The sequence below is a fragment of the Bolinopsis microptera genome, chromosome 6 (assembly GCF_026151205.1).
Source record: "Bolinopsis microptera isolate Bmic1 chromosome 6, MBARI_Bmic_1.0, whole genome shotgun sequence".
NCBI classification, from domain to species: Eukaryota; Metazoa; Ctenophora; class Tentaculata; order Lobata; family Bolinopsidae; genus Bolinopsis; species Bolinopsis microptera.
Window position 1 is genome coordinate 16,499,448 of NC_087077.1, and position 13,201 is coordinate 16,512,648.

The window sequence follows — 13,201 nt, forward strand, 5'->3', positions numbered from 1 at the left end:
ACTAATAAGGCATGTTGACCATGACACATGCACGTGCATCTGCACGTGCGCGCGCGTCAGCACAATAAGCCATATATATAATAAGGCATATATATATATATATGTCATTGAGCCTGAAATTTGCAATCACAGAATGATGGTCTTGTACCACCATCCACACCCAACCACTACGTAAATGAACTGGAACTAAATCTCCACCTGCTGATAGATAGACAAGTCCGCACCTGATAGAGCGATTATAAACGGACTCGAGTCTTTAATCAGGGTTACCGCAACCTATATTATGGGTTGTGTGATGTGTCTGTGATGTCTTGAAGATTCGATCCAATATATCAGATCTGCAGCCAAGAAATCTTATTAATATAGTGGAGCGAATCGAATGTAATAACGGTGAATCGTAATTTTGTCAATGGTACCAGATAAAATTGTCTAGTTATAAAAATTATAAAGTATAATATGTTCTGTTTCCCCTTTGTATCAAAACCTAAGAGCAGCAAACGAGCAATTATGTCGACTGAATGATTGGCAAATCTTGAGCCGAAAATAAATGCACGAATGTTTTTGTGGACACGTTTAAAGTGTTCAGTGTTGGGGTGAAAAACAAACTGTGTAGGTTAATCTATATAATTATGTTAATTCCGTAGTCTTAAACAAGTTGTTAAACAACCAGTCTGAAAATGTATGTAATTAATATACTAATGGGAATGAAAATGTAATATGGTCATCGATTTGATCAATTGCAGGGGCTGCATTTAAAACTGCATATAGCATTGTGACACTGACTCAGTACGCCATAAAGTCGAGTACGCCATAAAGTACGTGTCACTGCTTAGAAGTACGTGTTACTGTTTAGACAGGAGAAGAAGGAGGGGGTAACTGACTGCTTAGTGCTTACCACCCAATTAGGTCCCATTGTAATGATGATTACATCACTGATCACAGTGACGACTTCATTTCTACGCCTCACTTAGTTTACAGTTTATGTATACTAGCAGGAACCCGTCTACCCTAAAGTGGTGTCAAGACTCGAGAGACTAAAATAATTATTACCTATTTAATTTGCGTTTTTGACACCACTTGGGAGTCCAAATTTTGGGCACTAAAATTCTTATTCCTTGGCCAATTTTTTACTTTTTCATGCTGATTTGAAGGCCATTAAAGCATTTGACCCAGTCAAAAAAGTTTCAGTTGTATATCTTTTACGGTTTTTGCGGAAAGTCGCGTTAAAGTTGATGCCATGGTGTCAGTAAAATGGCACGGAACCATATATATCGTCTCGCTTTATATATAGTAAGATTCATCGTTCATCGTTTGTGGCGAGAAAGCTAGAAACGACCAGTTCACACGGGACTCTATGTCTAACTCAAACAATATGCAGTATTCAGCAATGGTCACTGTCCAGCTATAAGGTTATACACCCTTGACCCTAAACAATACAATAAATCTAGTAACAGTAGAATTAAACTCGGATGATGATTAATCACTATACATTCGACTATCGCGTGACTTATTTAAACACGTTCTCTAGATCAAGATGGTCCTGAGTGACTATTTAAAACCACAACCCTAACCCTAACCCAAACCAAATCTTTAACTGAAGCATATGCTAAAACCCTAACCCTAACGAGAAATTATACCTACTTCCTTATATGGACATATCACGTGATCGAGACAGTTTTTCGCCAATATCTCGCCAGAGGAGCATTTTAACCCCATGTCATGTGGGGTGGTTCGGAATCAGTGTTTACAAATACATCTATCTTAGGTTGGTCTAAACAATCAGGACTCAGGGGCCCTTTTAGAGATATCTCGAAGAAATCACTCTACACTGGTACTTCGAGATTCTTCTATGGCATAATCACCTCAAAAGGCTATGAACGACAATTTATATCACTATCAAACGTTACTGGGCGGTGCTCAGTGTTTCATTCCACCATATCTTCGATGGGTGTGTTTATGAACACTAAGCCTGCCAGCCTGGGACCCCATCCGCCATGTAGTATCAAACGGTATAAACATTTTGTAGATATGGAGGGGGATATTTAAAACATATAAGTGATACGAAAGGATTTTATTAGCATATATATAATCAGATAGTCGGAGGGGATATATCATTGTTTATAACTACAAATAGGGGACCAAAATATAATTATAGTGGTTTTTTATTGTAATTTTCTTACCCTGTTCGACTAAGTTATGAATATTCGTTTAAAAATAGGTTAAATACAGTAATAGCAGAGACAGACAGACTGAGATACGACCATAATTATCCAAAATATATTCCGTGCCTAACTCACACGAATTCTCAATAATACAAGAAATTCCCGACATTTCGAACCGAAGATAATATCGAAAAACATGAAATAAAACTAGCTGCTGAGTGCTGGGATATAATTAGAAATGATAAAGAATGATTTTAAAACAAAATGTTCGTTCACTGTACTTAATGTTCAATCACCAAAATGTGTAATCGCTAGAATATTCCTAAATATTCAATAAATTTATGGTGAGGGAGCCGGGAGGTGATTTATATTTTTTCACCTTACAGTTGACCCGTGATCAAACCCATTCTCTAATCTGGTAAGATCGAGACACAATAAGATCAAAATAGTACTGTAAAAAATGAACATGAGGTAATACTCAAGTTACATCCAATATAGCTTCGACATGGATCAACATCATATCACACTAATTACAAGGGTGCCACCAGCCTCATGTAACCTTACGTAATTCGCTTACCACCATCTACTGTACATCACTTTTCCCAAAATGGATACTGAAAAATGCATCATATACCACTAATACAAATAATAATAGCTGATCAAAGTTAACTGTCAGTCTTACCTGGGGACCCCAGGCTATTTTATTTATGTTCATAATCATAGAGAATAGAGATTTGGCTGAACGCCGCCCAGTAAGTTACTGAGTCAGTAACAGTCAGTCATGAATTAAGTTCGTAATTGATCATAGCGCCAACGATCTTTAACTACTGTTGAACAAATTTCAGTTTAATGGGTTAAATTTTTCGAACATAAGCGTTGTAATTGTAAACGACTAATCCGATTTGATGGCTCACCATTATCTGGATAAATTGGCAAGAAAAATATGTTTTTACACTTTTGATAGTTCATCGCATGTGCATAAAGCAGCTAATTACATAAACAGTCAATTACATAAACAGTTGGTTTATTCCCAAGGGAAATTAGAAAGGCGAAATATTTCACAACATTGGCAGGCTTGAAGTTGAGAGTTCGGTTAAGCGTAAATTGTATCAAAGGGAAAAATATACATCGTGAACCTACAAAAAACCTACAATTTCTACCATCCACATCGAAAAAGGAAAGTTTCCACCTGTAAACTTGCCGGGAGTTGCCGGGTACCCTGAGCATTTGACACACTGAGGTACACGATCACTGCTCCCGGAGATACACATCCCACACCCTAACCGGGGGCCAGCAGCAGTGACCACGCCGCGAGAGAGCTTCAGAAACATGGTATTGTTGCTGCCAATCACCGATATGAAGATGACCCCAAAATAGCGGCCCACAATGACAGGTCAACCAATATCGAGATTGTTTGACCGGGTTACCTGTCATAATGTGACCTGACAGGGTGTACATATGACCTGCCATGAAACGTCACGGTGAATGGTGCAGCTAGAACCACCCAACCACCCTGGTAGTCATGAAATAGAACCTTTATATACTCCGCAGGACTTACAGGTTGACAAATAAAACGATGCTGTTACGTAGGATTACGGAAGCGGAACTTGTCGACTTATTCCTGATTGCCAGGGTTGTCCGGAGCATGTCCAGTTAAATTAGTGATTATCATGGCATATTGGTGTTAGATTGACAAGAGGGTAGCAGTATTAGACCATGTCAGCTTGATTGGCTGGAGTAACTGCTCTGTTGCAGATTGATTATAGATTGAGAATTGTATGCTAATAGTTATTCTACTCCTCCCGTGGTAATATTAATAACAGCTGTTGAATAACTTTCGATATCGCATTCGCGATGTTTGACATGCTCCTTTATAAATGTTGATATGACCTGTTGCTGATTCTAGGTAACATGATGTCAAGGTCTGGATCTACTTATAGTTGGTTCGCATAAAATCTAATACGGAGTATGGGACTTTTGAGGGCAGAGAGTACCAAACATAAAGCGGGGTTGTCAGCTAAATATGAAGCTTCAAACTTTTGATGTTCAGGAAGATCGGCATTAATTGTTTCCCAATTACATTCTAACACGGAAGAAAACTGAGCACTAATGACAGAAAAGTCAGGGTAAACATGACAGAACGGGTTACTACGCCTTGACAACGATAATCACGGCATTCAAGCTACTTCAGTTGACCAGTTAGTCACCATGTCCAGTGTCACAATTACAGTCAACCAGCGTTACACTGATCCTGTCACTACAGTCACAGAACCTGTAACAAACATCTCCAAAAGTCCAAATAACGATGGCTTCCTTGTGTTTCCTTGGGGAAGGTATACTGATCTCAGTTCACAACCGGTTCATCTGTTCCTGTTTGCAAACAGCAGGAGTACTCGTTAATGTGTGACGTCACAGCACGTGTGATGACGTCACAGCAGGAATACTCGTTAATGTGTGATGTTTTCTGGTCAGTTCAGGTGGGCGCATTTCATGGCCTGCCTGTGAAACCAATTTATCCTGTGAAACAAATTTGTCCTCTATCAGTGTTCCTTACAGTTAACTTAGAGGCTGCCATGAATTGGTGATAAACTCAGCATGAAGTATATAACCTGACATCAAACTAAGTGTAATAATCAAAGATTCGGCGGAGAGAGAGAACGTCACTGTTCACTGTTCACTGTTCACTGTTCACTGTTCACTGTTCACTGTTCACTGTTCACTGTTCACTGTTCACTGTTCACTGTTCACTGTTCACTGTTCACTGTTCACTGTTCACTGTTCACTGTTCACTGTTCACTGTTCACTGTTCACTGTTCACTGTTCACTGTTCACTGTTCACTGTTCACTGTTCACTGTTCACTGTTCACTGTTCACTGTTCACTGTTCACTGTTCACTGTTCACTGTTCACTGTTCACTATTTCTTTCTGACTTAAACCCTGTCACAAAGAACTATATGATATGTTTCATGTACAGGGCATGTTAATCTAACCAGCTACCTAAACCCTCCTCTAAAACACACGTACTGACATCATGATTAAGGTACGATATAATTTTAATGCCATCCGCTGCTAATGCTTGCTTACCAGGATAATGTTTTGCGTCAAGAAAGTATTGAGTATAATCAGAACAATGATAACATTGATAATGATAACATGGATAATACAGAACAATGATTTGATTTGAAACGTTCATCAAATAATGAAAAACAATAACATTGAAAAATAATGTAATCATAAGTATGTTTAGGCTCTCTGATAGGTTGGGCTGCCTAACGGGATCAAACAATGAGTAATGTTATTCGTGAAATAATAGCATGGCTCACTGTTTTACAAATTTATTTAGAAGAATACTACAGTAGTCTATAGCGACAGTAGTTTATTACTTCGGTTATAACATCAATACGCTCATCCAGAAAACTTCCTCCCAAAATGAAATTTCCTTGACAACACCATCACCATATCAAACAACAATTAAATCAAACAATACATCTTACTGCTCGCGGATCTTCCTGGAGTTCTGTACTAACCTGTACTGATCAAGTCGCTACATTAACACCACCAAGCACAAGAATATCCAGTCGAAGAGTAATAAATTGATAAACAAAAACACCGAAAACCGCCGAGTAAAAAGCCTGAACATTTGGACAAATACTTATACAAGTACGTACAACACGTCTCGTGTAGGCTTAAGAAGTAAGGACAAATGACAAAGGGTTCCGATTTCCAACGTGTCCAATTATAATGATAGCCGAGAGGAATTAGTCATTAGAACTGCAGTCACTAGACATTACTCATTAAAAATCGGCCATTTTTTGGACAGGTTAATATCACTGCGATCACCATTCTTATCCAACAAATAGTTAAATTACACTATTTGAGCCTGGTGTTATCAATCATCACCCAAAATAATACGTTTTTGTCGATTCTATTCCGATAAATGCTGAATATATAGTTTAATTATAGCAATTTCTGGCAATTATTGTAAAATTAAGTCTGTTTGAATATCCAAGAATGGTGTTTGTGCACCAGATGTTTGAAGAAAAGGATCGGTTGATACCTAACTGAATTATCTGTAGAGCATTAGTATTACTAATACTAGCTGCTGAAACTTATAGTTGTAATATTAAACTTAAAGGGCCTTACAGTATTTTTACTCGAAACGTTAGCAACTCTGAACATACTATAGTAAACGTATTTTTTTCCGTAGAAGTTAAATATGGTCCGGTAATGATTGGATTGATTTTCATGTCTACTTTGATTGGTTAACCTTACCGACAATGTCTAAAAAACCACCAATTTTCAATTGTTGAACTATAGGTCGCCTACTACAGTTAGCTATTACATTTCCATTTTAATTCATCTGTAGCAGGAGTGAGATTGATTCTTTATGGGAGACGCGGGTATTATGTCTTTACTCGACAGTAAATAGCTCCAAAAAGGGCATATTCAAAGGAAACTCTCAGCTGAAGTGAGGGGCTTTTACGAAATATATGGCACTCGACACATTTATAATAGTTCAATTAATATTTAAATGTTTATGACATATTATGGCAGGGGCACTATTTTGATTCCACCCAAAACAGAAATTTTAACGCTGAAATTTAATGATCAACAGCTGAAATTAAACATTTTCGGCTCGTATATCTTATTCTTAATTTTACCAAAACCCATAATCATGGGTAGAGTGGACCGCTGCCAGTGTCTCTCTTTCCCAAACAAAAGGAAATGATATTAATTTAATTGACCGTTCTCAAATGCAAAATGATACCGAGAATGAAATCGGTCGCTCGCTTTTCCCATTCATTCACGGCTTACGAATTGTAATAATTTTCGATTGATTACATGTCAATCAGATGCTGTAAAAATCTCTTTGGGTTGCGTTCGGGTCGATACCTAGTATTTCGGAGTAAGGGTGGTAGTTATTACTTATTGCATTAGCTGAAGTTTATTGAATCTTTATTGCCGAGTACAGCTGCCTTTGGGTAGTTCTTCTTAATCTATTACAATTGTAAATGAATGGGAAAAGCGAGCGACCGATTTCATTCTCGGTATCATTTTGCATTTGAGAACGGTCAATCAAATTAATATCATTTCCTTTTGTTTGGGAAAGAGAGACACTGGCAGCGGTCCACTCTACCCATGATTATGGGTTTTGGTAAAATATCATCTCTTTTTGATTATAATGTCAGGGTACTTTATAAAGTCGAAATATAAACTGATATCTTCATTATAATAAGGAGGAAGTTTCAACGATTTCGAAATTTTTCCTTTAAAAACATTTCCTTGTGTTTAGGTAAGCATATCGGTCCATCACTGACTGAATATACCACTTAATACTCATTCAAGTTGACATTAAATTCATATATAATGACATTAAACTGTCGTGGCAAAGCAGAATTTGTTGGAAATCACGAATGAGCAAAATTCCTTAGTTGTAGTGAACGTACGGAACGTTCACTAAAAATAGTTTGTGAACGCGTTTGCTAAAAGATTTTAACGTTCGGAACATAAGGAACGTTAATTTCTATTATGAAATTAAAATGCCGGACATAGCCCAATTATCCGGCAAAGTACTAGCGTTTCCATTGCCACTTGCCGACAGGATTTGCCACGTTGTAACAGACAATCCAAATGTCAATAAATCTCTACGACGCTTAATCGAAGCTGATTATGAACACATCATAGGATCATGCTGTGTAACCCACCAGTTCGATCTACTTGCCGAGGATGTCGGGAAGTTGAGCTGGACCAAGGAGACATTGTCGAATTGTAACAAAATAGTTACAAATGTGAAGAAACGTTTAGAACCCATTCTCATGTCAATTTGCTAAAACCAGGGGGAACTCGGTTTGCCACCCAGTTTATTATGTTAGAGAGACTGAAGGGTTCCAAGGATGTCTTGCCAACAAAAGGTGGCTCGAGCTCCATTCCCCCCTACATTCAGAAGGGTTTTGTGTTCACCCGCGGCTTATCAGGGATATGATCAGCACACGAATCAGGATGTCTGGAAGTTAAAAACTATCGGAAAAATTATCAAAATATTGACTAACGTTCACTAACGTTCACAAACGTTCACTACAAAATGATTGGAACGTACGTTCAGTACGACTAAGTTCAGCGTTCACTACAACTAAGCAAAATTCTCACCTTTCGCACGTGCAAACTTTGAGCGGACGTTGCATGCGCATCCAATATTGAATCGCCGTAAATTTTTGCATGTAATTGTTTTATATATAGCTTGATAAGCATGCAAAGTTTCAAAGTATTTCAAGAAGAACTGTAATCACAACGGCACTCTAAAGTTGACAGAAAATGACGAAAACAGCAATTTTCAGTGATTTTAGCAATTTTCTATCAATTTGGGCGTGTCCCCACGTGTGCAACTTTTCGATTTTCAACTTTAAAACTAGCCTAATGCACAATTTATACCTATAGGAAGCAGAACTGAGCTCCACAACCCAAGGCATGGCCCAACACCAAAGAATACTAAATCGCAAAATTGACGTTTTTATAAAATAATTCTTCAAAAAAGCACAAACTTCAATGACAAATATCTTTATAAAGGAGCAAGCTAGAAAAACTTTCCGGTAGATTTTCAGAATGCTTAAACAATTATCTAAGGTATAAATTTCCTCAGATTTTGAATAAAATTACTCCTTAATGGGTTAAAATTAATTTTAAAAGTTATTACTTTGTCAAAAATCAAGTTTTAAAAACGGTTAACTTGATGACGTCATCAAGGGGTGTTTATGACGTCAAATAAATTTTTTATACAATGTAAACTAAAGTGTAAACAATTATTTGCAAGACCTGTGGTCGGAAATGGCTGTATCTTTTATACTTTTGAATCTATGGACACTTAAATACAGGCTACAATTGACTGGCAAAGCGTCTATCCCTGAATATATATGTATACTAGTGTAACCCGGCCTACGGCCGGGATTTCACTGCCGCAGTTAAAAAGGGTAGGAGTAATTACCCGCTGAGTCAAAACCCGGATTAGGCGAGCAATTCTATTCGGAGTGCCCTCACGTATCCAATAGTATGCTTAAAAGATAGTAATTCTTAATCAATAATCAATAGAAATTAACCCTTAACACCATGCACCACACCAGCCTATCATATTTGTGAACATGCATTACATTGTCGTATGAAAGTATGAACTCTCTCTACAGTCCAAACAGACCGTTTGAGCACTCCCTCCCCTAATAAGTTTATAGTATTATATGACCATGTAATATATACGCCATGTAATATATACGCTACATATGCAGAGAGAGAGAGAGAGCTAGCCCCGTAACTCTTGCCGTTCTTCTCAAGCCATTTTATGTAACATATTTTGTGGTACAAAACCATCAATTAAACCACTTACCACCGGCCGATTTTTATAAAATTTGCTTATTGGCTTCGTCAGAGTTTTTTCGGCACTATACCGAAAAAACCAGTCCCGTAACTATTACCGTTTTTTTTGTATAACCGTTCGGAAATTACACACAGACACACACACAGACACACACACAGACACACACACATTCTGGTGTTATTAAGTTGATATGTCCCGACAATCTGTCGTAAAACAGGGGTTCTAGAAAACCCATTTCCCGATGTTCCTGAAACCTGAAACTTTTTTTGCAGTCAATTTGGTCAACGTCTAGACGCCCTGAAAAATTTCAGATCTCTAACTCAATTTTAACATGGTTTTTAGGGCACCTGAATATGGCGATTCTGGGTTTTTTACCGAATTTCGTATAACAGTGCTGGCGAGTATTTTATGCAAATTTCTTAAAAATCTGAACATAACTATTTTTTATTCCTGTCATCTTTGACATCAAATTAGAATGTTTTGAACTAAAAATAAATCTGCTGAACGACTTCCGATGAGTCTTAATGCCTGGAAAACTCCTGCCGGAGGCGGCGGCCTTCGGCCGCCGCCTCCGGCCGGAGTGCACGCTTCGCGTGCACAAAAGAGGCTTGTAACGTGTACCAAAGGGGGTATAATAGTAAAAGGGGTATAATAGTAAAGGGGGTATAATAGTAAAGGGGGTATAATAGTAAAGGGGGTATAATAGTAAATGGGGAACATAGTATACCCACAATAAATGCAACGGTCGTGCTTGCCAGCACTGTGATACACGATTTTTAATACAATAGCAGTAGCACTACGTATATAATCCATAAGCCGTTCGAGAATGAGATACGGATGCCTATAAATAGTAATTAATTAACCAAATAACTAAGTAAAGTGCTAAATACAGTAAAACCCCGATTTTACTGTATTAGTAATAAAATATATTCACAGCTAGCACTTTAAAGCTCACGAGGCCTTTCAGGATCAAACAACAACAAATAACTACTCGCCTAGTTCAACTTATCTTCTGAGGAGTAACTAGAGTGATGTCACAAAATCACTTTACTTATGCCAGAGCGATTGAAGTTTGAAGATGTTAAATTAAACTGCAATATGAAGATGTGATAAATTGAGTTGTGTGACACAATTAATTAAACAACTTAAACACTGAAGTGGTGACGGTGATGCTGTGATTTGAGTGCCGAGTGGTCGCTGTAAGAAGCTCATTGGTAAATGGATGTCACGTGGTTGGAAAAGGAAGTTTCAACAGTCATGGGTCAACGCACCACCAGTATCAAGTCTATCACTGAATTTGGTTAAACTTAAAGCGGCCTAGAAAGTTTGCTAATTGCTAGTATGGCCGGTATTGACGTGAAGTGACGAAACAAAATAAAAATCAGAAATAACCGAGCTAACTGTGATGATGGAGGAATTTACGCAATTTTCTAAAGAACTGAATAATAAACTGAGTGCATTTACCATAAGTGTCCGTCGACAGATTACCAAATTGCCTTGTTTAGTTACAAAACTTAATGAAATTGAATACAAATTTCATTGTTTATGCGGTTAACACTGAAACAGAAAACGTTAATTTTAATTGGAAATAAATCGGAATTTCAGTCGATAAGCGGCAAAAATGCATCATAAAACAGTTATACTATTTTTGCTGCGCTCTTTCGAGCAAAAGGAGAGCAAAGACAATACCGATTAATAAAAAGAGTTTGCATGGTCCGTCTTTTTCATCAACGTGGTTCACCTTGACCTCATTGTTGACCAAAGCAGAAATGTAATGATACAATAACCTTCCAATGGAAGGTTATTGTATCATTACATTTCTGGAATGGAAGTTCCATTTAAATTCGTGTATTGCTTCTTTGCTCGATCATCACGAGACGAACCATAGAAGTTGTAAACTGCAAACATGTGGCTTACAAACAATCAGAGGATTGTTTAATGTTTAACAACAACTTATTTATAAAATATTTATGCCAAAATCAAAACAGTCTAGTCTAACATGACGGCTGACACAGTAACTTGTCTAGCCAGAGTTGAAGAAAACATCCATGCAAGATTTAAGACTTAGATCAAGATTTAAATTGTGCTAGACATGTCATTGTAGTTGTAGACGTAACACTAACAGTAAGCCGGGGTACAAAGAGTTTGCAATTACCTTTTCTTTTGATTAAGAGCTATCATATAGCATAAGCTTGCCTTTGGATATTAAGAACACTAACTTAAAGTTAATGCTTAGATAAACGATGGATCGCGATGACACCGTGCAAATTTCCTACTAGAATTAGAACCAATAACTAAGTAGTATTAGTAACTAACGCGTTTGTTAAGTTCTAAGTGTTATAATGAGTCGATGTAACTCATATATCAAGAAACCAATAAAACTGCAGTTATGAGTTAAGTACTTTCTCGGAATAACAAACTTATTACTGTTAAACTCTTTTCATGAAATACACCGAGTTTAATATCAGCCATTTTGTCGTGCGGTTATATATCAGTATCAACATGAACGCAGTTCTATATATTAACTGGAAATTTTCCCGTTCCGTGTGCATTGTACCGAGGATATATCATGAGACTAACAAAAGTGAAGAACAAAGAGCATTATTCTGTGTTTTAAACTGTTAGTAATTAAGTGATAAGTTTAAGTATCGACTATTGAGTACTGCTAGTATTGTGTAACTGTGAAAAGCCACTATTTATTATTGACGGCGAATAAACTTTGTGGGGTAGAATACGAGTACAGGTCTCCATGTGGTTGGGTATCCCAATAGTTTGTTTGATAAATGGCACGGGTAATTCGATGACAGTGTGATATTTGTGACCGATTTTTATTATATTATATCAGTAGCCAGTACTCAGTAGCCAGTACTCAGTAGCCAGTACTCAGTTAGCCAGTACTCAGTAGCCAGTACTCACTACTCAGTAGCCAGTACTCAGTAGCCAGTACTCACTACTCAGTAGCCAGTACTCAGTAGCCAGTACTCACTACTCAGTAGCCAGTACTCAGTAGCCAGTACTCACTACTCAGTAGCCAGTACTCAGTAGCCAGTACTCACTACTCAGTAGCCAGTACTCAGTAGCCAGTACTCACTACTCAGTAGCCAGTACTCAGTAGCCAGTACTCAATTTATACATTTATCTCCAAAAATTCAGTAGAATTTCTGGGCACATATTTGAGATTACATTTTTTGTAGATAAATGTAGATATTTGTAGATTATTGTCAATGGATAATTCACGAAAATTCTACAAATTCTACAAATTTATACATTTATCTCCATATTTGAGATTACATTTTTTGTAGATAAATGTAGATATTTGTAGATTATTGTCAATGGATAATTCACGAAAATTCTACAAATTCTACAAATTTATACATTTATCTCCATATTTGAGATTACATTTTTTGTAGATAAATGTAGATATTTGTAGATTATTGTCAATGGATAATTCACGAAAATTCTACAAATTCTACAAATTTATACATTTATCTCCAGAAATTCAGTAGAATTTATGGGCACATATTTGAGATATACATTTTTTGTAGATAAATGTAGATATTTGTAGATTATTGTCAATGGATAATTCACGAAAAAAGTGGATGACATTATCCAAATATCTACAAATATCCACTTGGCCCCCCCCCCCCTACTCAGTAGCCAGTACTCAGTAGCCAGT